Raw genomic sequence first — 12711 nt, forward strand, 5'->3', positions numbered from 1 at the left:
TTGTATTGAAAAGAAGGATAAGCCAGCAACCCGACCCAAGGGGCAAGTGGACACCTAACTACGAAGGTCCTTATGTTGTCAAGAAGGCTTTCTCTGGTGGTGCTTTGATTCTCACACACATGGATGGTGTTGAGCTTCCAAATCCTGTTAATGCCGATATAGTCAAGAAATACTTTGTCTAAAAAGAAAAGAACAGCGTGGTAGGTCGAAAACCCGAAAGGGCGGCCTAGGCAAAAATGCGCTTCCCGGTGGATCGAAAACCCGAAAGGGCGATCCAGGCAAAAGTTAGGGACAAAAAAAAAATGAATATGAAAGAGCTCGCTGAGATTGCACGCAACTCAGGCAAGAATGAGCGCCTCGATGAGCCGAAAACCCGAAAGGGCGGTTCATGCAAAAATGAGGTTGACAATAAAAGACAAGTAACTATATCTGGCAAATCACCATCACCCCTTGGGGCATCTGCAACTGTCAATGATCGTCTTCATCAGAGGCTTCCGTACTTGTGAATTCAAAATTTCTATGAAATGTAGCGGTCATCGTGTTCAATGTATCACCAATCAATAAAATTACCATTTTCCAAGCTTTGTAAATCCGTGAAGTCATGCCTTTGGCTGACTCTCACTCTTCTACATCAATTTGAGCCTGTGCTATTGTTTGAAACTCTATTTTTCTTTCCACTTTCAATGCTTTATACAAAATATTTCTTTCTATTCTGATAATGTTAATGTCTGAAACAAACATCTTTGAAAGTTGAAAAATCTTTTTCTGTCTATTTTGAGAGCAAACCTGAGCAATAAGGTACATTTCAATGAAACATGCATGAATGAATGAGTGTCAATGTCTATTTCAATACATGTTACAAGCAGATTACTCCCCAGGATGATCTGTGGTCAATGGCAAGAATGAAAAAACAGAATGAAAATGAAAAGAAAAATGATGATGAAAATAAAAGCTCGCTAAGTTGAAAACCCGAAAGGGCGGCTTAGGCAAAAATGAGCACCCCGCTGATTGACAACCTATGAAGGCAATTCAGGCAAAAATGGGGCAATAAAAAGAATCTTATTCCCCGGTGAATCGAAAACCCGAAAGGGCGGTTCAGGCAAAAGTGGGACTGAAAATGAAAAGAAGGAAATATTGAAAAGCACTGACCACAGATGCGAACATCCAATGTTTACCCAGCACTGACACGCCTAGCAACGGCGACCTGTATCCAAGAACCCTCCAAGGGCCTCTCCTTTACAAGTTTTATTGCCCTCAGCCATGGTTTTGATACGTCTCTCAACGACGGTCTCTCCAAAGAGGTTTTCCCCTGTGAATGTGTTGCAGCACGAGCCACTACGTACCCAACCTTCCAATGTTTCGTCTGCCTTTGTGGAGCTTCTCTGTCGAACTGCCAATCAATTATGCATTTCAAGCATTCATACATGCATAATCATGCATTTTATGTGCTCATACATCCAATGATCTTGCTATACCATACATACATGTTGCATATCCAAATCTCAACTGTCAAGTTCAATCCAATTTCCAATTTCAATCCAATTTTAATTTCAATTCCAATTCCAATGTCAAATCCAATTCAATTTCAACTGTCAAATTCGATGCAATCTCAACTTTCCAATCTCAATTCTAAATCATGTCAACTGTCAAATTCGAAGCAATCTCAATTTCAATTTCAATTCAATGTCAATTCGAAGCAATTTCCAATCTCCAATTTCAATTCCAATTTCAATGACAATCTCCAATGTCAATATCCAATGTCAATGTCAATGTCAATGTCAATATCAATGTCAATGTCAATTTTCAATTCAATTCCAATCCAATCTCAAAGTCAATTGCAACTCTCCAATTCAATGTCAATGTCTATGTCTCAATCCAATTCCAATTTCCAATGACTCTTTCAATTTCAACTCTCAATCAATGTCTATGTCTCTGCTCAATCTCAATTCTCAATCTCTCTTTCAATGTCAACTTTCAAATCAATGTCAATTCACTCTCAACTTGCTTTTGGGCCAACAAAAATGGTCATGTCTACCCTCAAATCAAGTCAATGACAACTTACCCTCAATTGGTATCTTGTTAAACCAGACTTTCAATTTGTATCTTGTTAACTGGTCAAGTGCCAGGTTCGATCCAAAAAAGAACCACTTGTACCTGCTTGTATACCTATACCTCCGGACAAACGACAAGTTCAATTCAAAGAACAGTTTGTACCCAGCTTATGCTTTGTTATTGGTCAAATGGCAAGTTCGATCTAAAAGAACAGTTTGCACCTTCCCACATGACGTGGTGATAACCCAACAAGCGAGTTCGATCCAAAGAACTGTTTGTATCTACCCTCTTGTCTATGTCTCCAGCCAAACAGCCAGTTCAATCCAAAAGAATAGTTTGTGTCTGTCTATCTGTTTGTATCATCAATCAAGTGTCAAGTTCGATCCAAAGAACAGCTCGTATCTGCCTATATGTCTATGTTTCCGGTCAAGTACCAAGTTCGATCCCAAGAACAACTTGTACCTATCTCTTGTTTTGTATTCCTTGGTCAAGTGGCCGGTTCGACCCAAAGAACAACTTGCACCTTATTTTCTACTCCCTGGTTGTCTACCTTGTCAATGTCCACCTGAATCCCCGGTGACATGACAGGTTCCATAGACTCCAGTTGTTTGTCTTGCATTCATAATCGAAGTATTGCATGGCATTCATATTTCTGAAAATCTGAAAGCGTATTTTTATGTCCAAAAGCAGTGCAAATGTTAATATTTAAGTATCTTCGTCCCGTCAACTCTAAGACTTCGTCCCTCGACTCTCCGGACAAAGAAACTTAAATAGGGGCAGCTGTTATACCCTAATTTTGGACCTAAAAATACTAATCAATTCTACCTTTCTTGCATTTCAAGTCATTTGATATATCTCTGATCAATTGCACCTTTCTCTGCATTTTATTTCAATATTGTTTGCAAAATTCACATAAAAAGGGCATTTAGGTCATTTCCTATGTCAAAATTTCTTTCAGTCTTTTGAAAATTGTTTGAGTCCTTTCAAATAGGTTGAATAGGTCTTCATTTCAATTTTATGTAAAAATCCATTTCAAAATTGCATCTGAGTCTTTTTTTTTAGTCGTTTTAGCCCCAGGGGCATTTTGGTCATTTCACACGAAATTTCGGCAGAGAGAGGTTACTTTAAAGTACCTCATTTAGGCCGTTGGTTCATTTTAGTCCGTTTTGTCAATTTTAGTCGTTTCGCTTTACGTTTATTTCAAATTACGTTTTTTAATTCAATTTTATTATTTTTTCATTTTAAGTCCAAAATTTCCAAAATTTGCATTAAAGTCCTCCTCCTAAGTTTTAAATGTTACTTTTAAGTCTTTTTATTATTTTCGAATTTTCAAGTCTTTTTTCTAAGTCTTTTTAAAGTTTTTTTTAAGTCCTTTTAAGTTTTTTTTAGTCCTTTTTGTCCAAAGTTTTGCGGTGGTCCTTTTTTAATTTTGCAGAATAGTCCTTCAAAGTCTCAAAATTGCAAAAAGGCCCTTTAAGTCTCAAGTCCAGCAAAGCCGAAGCTTTTTTGTCCAAGTACAGGTGGCAGTTTTCTATTAGTCCAGTGGCACACATGTCAGCCTATATAAGGCTGTGTCAGCAACACAATTATACGGAAGCCATTCACTTTCAGCCAACTCATCAACAAACACAGTTACAATTCTCCCTTGCCACGCGCCCACGCGCCACCATACCAAAACCCTAACAAACTTTTTCCGTCACTGAAACCACCATAACAAACACAAATTCACACTGATTCATCACCAATTCTTATCAATTTCACTACACGAAGCTCAAATTCAACAATTACACAGCAAAACTCATCAGTGACAATTCGAATTAACATGAATTCTCAGAGATTCATCAAGAATCTTCATCACTGAATTCATACCTTCGCAATTCAAGCGCAAGCGCGATCACGAAGGATTTTTGAGAAGAGAAGAAGAAGGATCACAAGGATTCGAATCAGAGGAGAAGAGGAAGATAACCGAATCAGTTCAAAGAACTCACCAGAAACCTTCGCGAGGATCTGCTTGTTCGAATCTCCCAATCAAATCCAGGTAACCACACAAAACCTTCTCGTTTCTACCCTAAATCTTCATCGAAGGTTCTCAAGACAAAATAAACGGTGAAACAACGTGGATTAACAAGTTCGAAACTCGTTTCTTTCGAAAAATTTTGAAAAGAATTGAAAACGTTTGAAACCGAAACCCTAAGATGTAGATCCACAGAGATTCACCGGTTATTTGTCGAATCAGAATACAAATCCATGATCAGCACGTAAAATAGAGTAGATTAGGGTTTAGTTTCAAAAAGTTTAGAAAAATATTTGAAACCCTAGGAACCGAAGGTCTAAGCTTCGATCTGCCATGATTAAGCCACAATTTCATGAAAACAATCTCAGATTCGTAAAAAGGGGAAGAAGACGAAGAAGTCTGGGTGATTTGTTTCAAGAAATAACGTTAAGTCGTCGGAGAAGATGAAGATTCCGATGAATCTTCATCCCTCTCCGTCGTCCTCCGCCGTCTTCCCCAGTTTACGGCCAGACTGAGACTTAGAGAGAGAAGAGAGAGTCTGAGAGTTAGAGAGAGAAAGAAGAGAAGGGAATGAACTAGACCGGTGTCCTAGTGCTTTTATAAGCACTTGAACCGGTCCGGTTCATGACTGGCTCGGCTTTCCTCTATTCCTGGCCGTTGATCTTGCTAGTTGTGTATGTGTACGGTTTAGATGCTATTTTCCTGTGTACCTGAACGTGTTATTGTGAGCCTGCTGCTTCTGGAACCTTGGATCTAGGTCTAGATGGAGCTGGATCAATCCAACGCTCCTGATGCGTTTGGATAGTCCAGATCCATCAAGATCTTGGGTATGGGCCTTATGTCCTTGCAGATTTCGTTTTTCCTTTCTTTTTTTACTATTTCCAACACTGTTTTGACTAATTACACCCCTGTCTGTTCAAATTTGTGCACAAAAAAATCCTAAAATTTTTTTCTATGTGTTCTTGATGATTTTGTGACCTTTTAGTGTTAATTTTACATAATAAAATTGGTAAAAATAATGTGTTCATTTTTCCTACTATTTTGTGATATTTTGTGCTAAAAAATGAATGGAAACTTGCTTAATTTTAATCCAAATTGCTTGATGAATTTTGGTGACCTATGCCACTTGATTTGAGGGAGTTTTAGCCACTGTTTGTGTTTGATATTAATGCATGAGTATGAATCTTGATAGGTTACTTAGTTTACAAGTTAGTTGTGTAGTTAAATAATGCAAATATGCTTAAAGTTTGTTTTAAAATGCCAAGTAAATCATGTTGCCTTAATTCCCATTCCAAGACTTGATTCTAAACCTTTAAAAATGTATTGGAATGTGAGAATTATAGGTCATATGGTTCTTGCATTCTATGAACAAATTTTAGCCATGTTTGCACTCATTTTCTATCCTTTATGTTCTAGTGTTTCTCTTGCTTTATTTCCTTTGATATTGTCATGTGCTACTAACTCCTTTCATTTCATGTTTCATCATTTCATAAGCATCTCCATTTCATCCCATATTCATTTCTATTTTGTTGCAATTTAATTTGTACCAAAGTTAGAATGTAAACATTTAGGAGCTTTTGTAATATTTTCCGTTATGCACTTTTAATTTCTTGGCAAAGAGGCCATAGAATGTATCTAGGGTATGATGTAAAGGACAATGGACTCTAATGATGTACACCGACACAAGCACCGACACATGCACACACACCACTTTAGGTATATAGCTAGAATATGCATGTTTAGATGTATGTCTAGGATTGTATGTTTAGATGAACGTTTAGGCTTTATACTTAGAAAAATCAATTTCCAAAAAATATGAACAAATTTCACTCAAACCTTTTTCCATAATAAACCTTGGGATCAAAATCCCATTGAATTTTCCCTTTCTTTTTCTTAATCAAATTCTAATGAACTTTAATCATACTTGGACCATATTTTGCAAAATGACTAATCAAACCTCACTCTTTTCTTAAATTCTCATGCCCTTGAGGCCTCTCAATCTCTATTCTTCAAAATTCCATTTTCAAACTTAAAATCAACCAACAAAAACAAAAACATTTTTGAGAGAGAACTACGGTGGATTTGATCCCTTAAACGGGTACGTAGGCAAGGAACAAAATTCCTTCAATTCAACTAAAATAAAATTTCAAACATTCTTCTCCCTCCAATTCTTCACTTAGAAAATTCTTAGGTTTAATATCATCTTTCAAAATAGCATTTAAAAATAAAGCGCGCGCGTAGAAAATAAAGACGGTTCCTATAGGATACTATAGTCGTTATGGGTGCCTAATACCTTCCCATAGCGAAAACAACTCCCGGACCTCGATTCTCAAGGGTTTTGCTTACTTTTTCCCTTCCCAAGAAAAAATAAGATATCACCGGTTTAAAAGGTTCAAACGTAATCAATGTTTGACACCCGAAAACCAAGATAAAACAATCATTAGAGTCCATAGTCCTTTACATCATTGGCCTAGATACATTCTATGGTCTTGCAAGAAATTTTAAAAAAATGCATAAAAGGAAATTACAAAGTCCCTAAGTTGTTTTTTTACATGCTAAATCTTGGCAAGAATTAAATTGCAAGAAAAGTAGAGATGAATATGAGATGAAAGAAGCTTATGGGATGCATGAAATATGAAATGAAAGGGTTAGTAGCACAAGATAAATAGGATAAAAGAATAAAGCAAGAAGATGTTAAACAAAAAGTGGTAAGACTAACAAAAATGAAGTATCAAAATGCTCTAAAAATTCACCATACATCTCAATATGGATATGACTTATAATTCTCTCATTCTACCAATTCTCAAGAAGTTTTTTTGCTGTAGTAATAATGTGAGAATTATAAGAACATACTCTAGTCAAGAACTATGATAAATTTTTAAGTATATATGACACTTTATTTCTACACACCACTATCCATATGACTTGCAAAACAAGTAAAACATTACAACACCTCAAACTCCTAGTGAAAATATATCAAACACAGGGGTAAATCCATCACAACTTCACACATCACATTTCAAAAACACGTATCAAGGATTGGACTCAAAGTTAAGCACATTCTCATAAGTCTTTTCCATAAAACTCAAGAGATAAAGCCAAAACACAACACATTATTTTTGTCCAATTTTGATTTAAGAACATCACAAGAAAACAAAGCAAAAAAAATGATGAGAAGCATTCACAAAAATCTTATAGAATTTTCTAAAAGTTTTAGGCATGGTGAGGGTGTAAAAAACACAAGACTGTGTGACAAATAGCAAGAAAACAAGCAAAATGCAGGAAAACACAAAAAAACGACCCAGGCCCAAGGCTAAACATGGTTTCGGATCTCAGGAAAGCTTTAGAGCCCTCAGATCAAACCGAATCCAAGCTTAACCTAGATCTAACGGTCTACATTGAAAGGCACATGGTAACACAGGTCAAGTACACAGCAAGAATGAATCTACGCCATACACATCACATTGACTCAGATCTAACGGCCAGGAATGCAGGAGAACAAACCAAAGGTGAACCAGACTGGTTCACGTGAACCGGTCTGATTCACCCTCCTATATAAGCATAAAACCGGTTCAAGGATTCATAACATCCTTCTCCTTCTCTCTCTAACATGCAGAGAAGAGAGAGAAGCTCTCATCTTCTCCGATGGAATCCAGTCCGTCAAGCTTGATAACTTCCATGGTTTTCAAATCTTTTACAGTTTTTTTGAATCCTTTTTCATGTTCTTTATAGATCCAAACTTGATTTCGAAGGAAGAAGGAGGATTGGTTATGAATCTGTGTGTTTATGCTTACGGCTTTTGAGAACGAAACGAAAAGAAACGAACAGGGAGAAGACGAGTTACCTCTTCTTCGATCTGTTTGGAGATGCTATGAACGATTGTTGTTGTTGTTCGTCCTTCCACCTTCGTTCTTTCGTCTACGTCTTCTTGATTCTCTGGAAATTGCTCAACCCTAACCGTTCCAATTCTTGCAGGTTTGAGATCCTTTTGCTATTGCTCCTTGATTTGATGTTCAATTCTAACCGTTCCAATTCTTGCAGGTTTGAGATCCTTTTGCTGTTGCTCCTTGATTTGATGTTCAATTCGAAACCCTAGGGTTTTGAATTAGGCTAAATTGGGGATTTAAACCGGTTTTGCTGTGAATGTTGATTCGGTTTGGACGAAACTGATTCAATCTTGATGAAATTGCCTCGAATCTTTGTTGAATTTGATTTTGCTGGATCGTTTCTCTGCACACTCACTGATTCTTCAGTTTTTTCTTCTTCTCTTCTTCGATCTTCTTCTCGTGATCGCCTTTGGCTTGGATTGCGAGAAGAGGAATCAACCAGTTCAATGATGAGGATTTTCGAAGAAAATCACCTGAGAACTATTCGAAATTACTGAAATTTTTTCGAATTGGCATAGTTCTTGCTTCGTTTTTTGATAATTTGTGTTTGCTTCGTGCAATTGATGATGATTCTGGAATTGGTGATGGATGATTAGGGTTTGAACATTCAAGAGTGTTCTTGAATGTTCTTGAGGCTTTTTTGTGATTTTGTGGTGTTTGATCGAAAAAATGTAGAGAGAGAGAGAGAGATTGAATCTGTTTCTGGTGATGTGTAACAGAATGAGTGGTACCCTTGACTTTGACTGATGAAGTGGCCTTTTATAGGCTGCCACTTGTGATGATTGGACCAATAGGATAGTGACACGTGGACTTGGACTTGTAACTGACTGGACAAATGAAAAATTGACACGTGGACTGGACTGTACACTTGGACCAAAAGGACTAATCTGCAAAATAATAAAAGATAAGGACCAAAGTGCAAAATGACACAAAAGGACTAAAATGCAAAAATTAATAAAATTGAATTTAAAAAATGTAATTTTGAAATAAACGTAAAGTGAAACGATAAAAAACACCAAATGGACTAAAACGAACCAATTATCTAAATGAGGTACTTTAAAGTAACCTCTCTCTGCCGAAATTTCGTGTGAAATGACCAAAATGCCCCTGGGGACTAAAACGACTAAAAACGACTCAAATGCAATTTTAAAATGGTTTTTCGACAAGGAACTAAAGCAAGAACTTATTTAAACCAATTTAAAAGACTCAGAGACAATTTTAAGAGATCAAAAAGGGTTTTAACATATGAAAAGACTAAAATGCCCCTAGGGGCAAAACTGAATCAAAATGGCTTCAAATGCAATTTTAAAAATGGATTTTGACATGGAGTTGGAATAAGGACTTATTCAAACTATTTGAAAGGTCTCAAACCAATTTTTTTTTAAAAGTTTGAAAGAAATTTTAACACAGGAAATGACTAAAATACCCTTTTTCATGGATTTTGTAAATAATATTGAAATAAAATACAGAGAAAGATGTAATTGATCAGAGACATATCAAATGGCTTGAAATGCAAGAAAGGAAGAATTGAGTTAGTATTTTTAGGTCCAAAATTAGGGTATAACACCCACACCGCACAACACCGGATCTGAGCAGCCACACCAAAACCATAGAGAAACGACAACAACGGCTGTGAAGCATATGTCTCCAACGAAAGCACCGTCGTGAAACATTTGACTACGACGAAGCGCCGCCGAGAAACACATGACTCCGGATCTGGAAGCAGTTCCATGGTGCTGTGAAACAAGGAGACACCGACGAAAGCGCCGCCGTGAGGACATCAGCACAAGGTGATGCAGATGGTCGAACCACCGTCGCACCACCAACACCACTATCTACATCGTGAAAGACAGTTTGGAAAGGAGGGAGACTGTGCGATGGCTTCTTAGAGAGAGGTCAGAGAAAATTTAATTTTTATTCAAGTGTTATTTGATCTAGTAATTAAATGGAAATTGATTTCATTATTATGCACTAATAGTATATAGACCAATTAAAATAACATATAATCATATCTTAATATACTTATATTTTTCAAGACTTTGATAGCCAATTGATTTGAGTTAAGAAATTAAAGAAGTTGAAAAGTTAAAGATACGAATTCAAGGTGGACAAGGGATAAGATAAGTATATTTTTGGAGAGTTGGATAATTTAATACTTATATTTTTGAGTTAAGAGATTAAAGAAGATAAAAAGTTAGAGATATGGGTTCAAATTTAACAAAGAAGTAAAAATACTAACATAACATTCAATTATAGTGTGGGGTTATTAAACTCTAATACATTTTAATACAAACTCGTCCATTGTTAGGTAGCTTTTGATTTGAAATAATGCATTTAATTTTGTGTAAAATTGTTAGTTGTTACGTGGTCATTGCTTGAAAATCAAAACTGGAATTTTGCAAGGAAATTTTTTATAAGATGTTACGTGCTCATTGATTGAATTCGTGTTATATTGTAGTGAGCTCATTGATAGTTACTAGCTAATTGATTTTGACACCTTAACTAGTACGAGATGTATCCAGTGTGGCTTTGACATTTGCATCCATGACTCTTCAAATTTAATTCTATATCATCACTTCACATTATTCACAATATTTAAATTAAGATTAGGTTTGGAATTGATTTTCACCACATACACACAAAATGCGTGGAATTGATTTTGAATTTACCCTTTCTTGTTTTGTTTCTTTTTTAAATTCAATTCATCTATTTGAGTTAATCTATAGGCTAAGCTCATTCAAAGCTTGTATTTCCTTATGGCAGCTAATGACTTCACTAAGTAACAACTTCTTTTGACATCAACTTTAGAAAATCCATCCATACTCGTGACGACTTGATTTCTTAAAAAAATTGAAATTTGGAGATGTTAACTAATGTAATATATGATGTTTGGAAATTAGAACACCTAAGATTCTTATTAGGGTGCGTTTGTTTCAGCTTTAAAAAAAATAGATTTTGTGTCAAAAGAATCTAGAGATTTTTTTTGAGAGATTTTAAAAAAAATCTGAAGTTATTTGTGTTTGCCTACTATCCATAAAAATCCATTTTGTTAAAAAAATGAGTTCTAACATGCACATGTGTTATCTCCTTATTATTGAAAAAAATAGATTTTGAGAAAAGCTAATCCTAATAGCTTTTCATTTTAGGGTCAAAATAGATTTTTTTGATAAAATGATTTTTCTAAAAATCCTAAACAAACACTTAAAAATGAAAAAAGTGATTTTTTTAAGGGAAAAAATAGATTTTTTTTGAAAAAAAATCTGAAACAAACGGTCCCTTAATCAATTACATATGGTATTTTATGTTTAATAAACATAAGGAAATAAGTTCCCTCAAACAAAACAAAACAAAACAAGAAATAAGTAATTCCTTTAAAAAAAAAATAAGTAATTCCTTTTAAAAAAAAGTAATTGTTCAATGAGCAGTGCTATTTGTCCCGAAAATTTTTGTCCAGAATTTGTCCCGAACCAATGACAATTCATGACAATTCATGCTGGCCCACCAAAAAGGGGTGGTGGGGTAACAAAACTGAAAGTCAACAAAAATGGCTATGTGGATAACACTGTCGGGATAACTCCCGAAATTGAAATTCGGGAAAACTAGCATTATTCTTGTTCAATATTGGGTTAGACCCAATCTGTTATGAATTATACCCGAAAGGCATACGCTAAAACGTTGCGCTGTCAAAATTATGTTGAGAATTGTTTTGCGACCTCAACAAAATTTACCCTCATTCATCAGAAATCCAATTTATAGGACACATATACCAAGAGAAATGAACACATTTTATTTCAATATGTCACTCTATTGTTCTAATTCTATCTATCTTTACTAAAAGAATAGTATAACTTATTTTTCTATTCATGAAGTTATATTCTTTACTATTGATCGAATTTGAATATAACTTTTTTTTCATCAAGTTATATAACAGATGTGTTCATATTCTTCATGAAGTTATATTCTTTACTTTCATGAAGTTATATCTCTAGAGGAAAAAATAGTAGAGATTGGAGTGTGAATTATTTCTTCAAAAAAAAAAAAAATTATGCCGCTTCAATATACTTATTTTTCTCTTCAATGTGTCACTCCATTATTCCATTATTCTATCCATGAATTTTGTATCATCCAATTGCTCTTGCTCTTAGTTTATTTTTTGTTGCAGCATACACTTTGAATATAACTTGAATCGATCTTCCATGTACAAGTGCATATTGGTTGTTAGAAATACATTTGTGAATGACCCTCTTCATTTTGTTACCAAGGACTTTGGATACCAATTTATACATACAATACAATATAAAGAGCAATTGGTCTTTGGTCCTTCATTGCTCTTGCTCTTAGCTTATTATTTTGTGCAGCATACGCTTTGATTTATTTAGGTTTTGAAAAAGATGATATTGATAAATTTAGTTTTTAATACATGAGTAATCAATATAATTTTGTTTTGTAAAATTTATGAATTTTATGTTAATTTCTTCCACGTAAAAGGAATTATAGTTTGTTTTAGGCCTCAAAATATGTTGGACCGACGTTGACAATAGTTATATTCATTTTATTTTTTTGAAGGAGCAATAGTGTTATATTCATGTACAACTAGTTCTATGTTTTTCATTGACTGGTCATATTTAAATTGATTTTAGATTCGTAAAACAATTATATTTTTATTTTTTATTTTTACAAAAAACACATTCAAAATACAAATGGACTTTCCTTTACTTTTTTTCATTTTTTTTGAAGGATTTACTTTTTTTCATTTGT

The sequence above is a fragment of the Medicago sativa genome, chromosome 7 (assembly GCF_051527215.1).
Source record: "Medicago sativa cultivar Bolivia chromosome 7, Bolivia_mono, whole genome shotgun sequence".
Lineage (NCBI taxonomy): Eukaryota > Viridiplantae > Streptophyta > Magnoliopsida > Fabales > Fabaceae > Medicago > Medicago sativa.